Below are 970 nucleotides of genomic sequence, written 5' to 3'. Positions count from 1 at the left end.
AAAAAAAAAAAAAAAAAAAAAAAAAAAAAGATTAATGGCTATTAATTAAAATTAAACCTATCTTGTTCACTGAAGTACAGACTAATGTTGATAAACTTGCCATTTTGTCTCAAGCAGTATTTTAGGAAACAAAGCTTACTATAATTTTTTTATTAGAATGCTTTCGACATGATTAAGTCATTTTATTTTGGCCTATAATCAGCCTCCTGAGATGTAATGAGAAGTCTATTTCAATACACAAGTTTAATTTTCAGTTTGTTTGTTTGTTTGTTTTTTAAACAAAATTTCCTATCAGTGTATGTACCTGATTGTCTTCAGCTAGATTAGGCCATCTGGTCTCTTTGGAAGCCTGGTTCCGGCTTCCAAGTTTATTCTTGTGGCGTCATTGTCCCCTTCTTTGCAGGGCCCTAGTGCAGGGGCCATGCTCTCACCTGTCCCAGCCCTACCAGTTCTTTGAGGTCCCTGAAGCCTGCTCTGATTCTGCCATCTCATGCTCTTATTCTCTGTACCCCACAGCTTTACCTTTGGATTATGGTTTCTGTTGTATTTTTTCTTATCTCGTGTCTCAACAAAATTGTTTGCTCCTAGAGCAGGTAGCATGCAGTTGGCAACAGAGGCAATAAATATTGGCTTTGTACTGCCTTATGTTACCTTCCTTGGTTGAATTTTTTAAAAATCATTTGAAGAAAGTACAGATAGAATGTTGATTGGCTCACTCTGCGCACAGCAGGTCCCCAGTCACAGTGTCTCCTTCACAACACTCGTTATACATCGTCAGGACATCTTGGGAGCAAAGGTGTCCTCGATTTGGGATTGCTCAAGTGTTTGAAGGGTTGGGATCCCTCATTTCATCCACAACCTTGGTTCCAGATTAAATGGCCTTTAGGTACTATTATGGGTTCTGAAGTTAATGTTACCTTGGTTTCCTGAAGCCCCAGTGTCATGGAACTGTGTTTGCTAAAGCAGGAAT

General features: G+C 39.0%; 1 protein-coding gene across 1 annotated transcript in view; it reads left to right on the top strand.

Moving 5' to 3' along the window:
• Nucleotides 1-970, top strand: part of FNDC3B (fibronectin type III domain containing 3B) — a 357,728-nt gene that overhangs the window by 212,418 nt on the left and 144,340 nt on the right. The window lies entirely within an intron of this gene.

Source organism: Lipotes vexillifer, unplaced genomic scaffold (assembly GCF_000442215.2).
Source record: "Lipotes vexillifer unplaced genomic scaffold, Lipotes_vexillifer_v1.1 scaffold37, whole genome shotgun sequence".
Lineage (NCBI taxonomy): Eukaryota > Metazoa > Chordata > Mammalia > Artiodactyla > Lipotidae > Lipotes > Lipotes vexillifer.
Note: the sequence above shows the minus strand (reverse complement) of the source record. Positions and strands in the feature narration are given on the sequence as shown.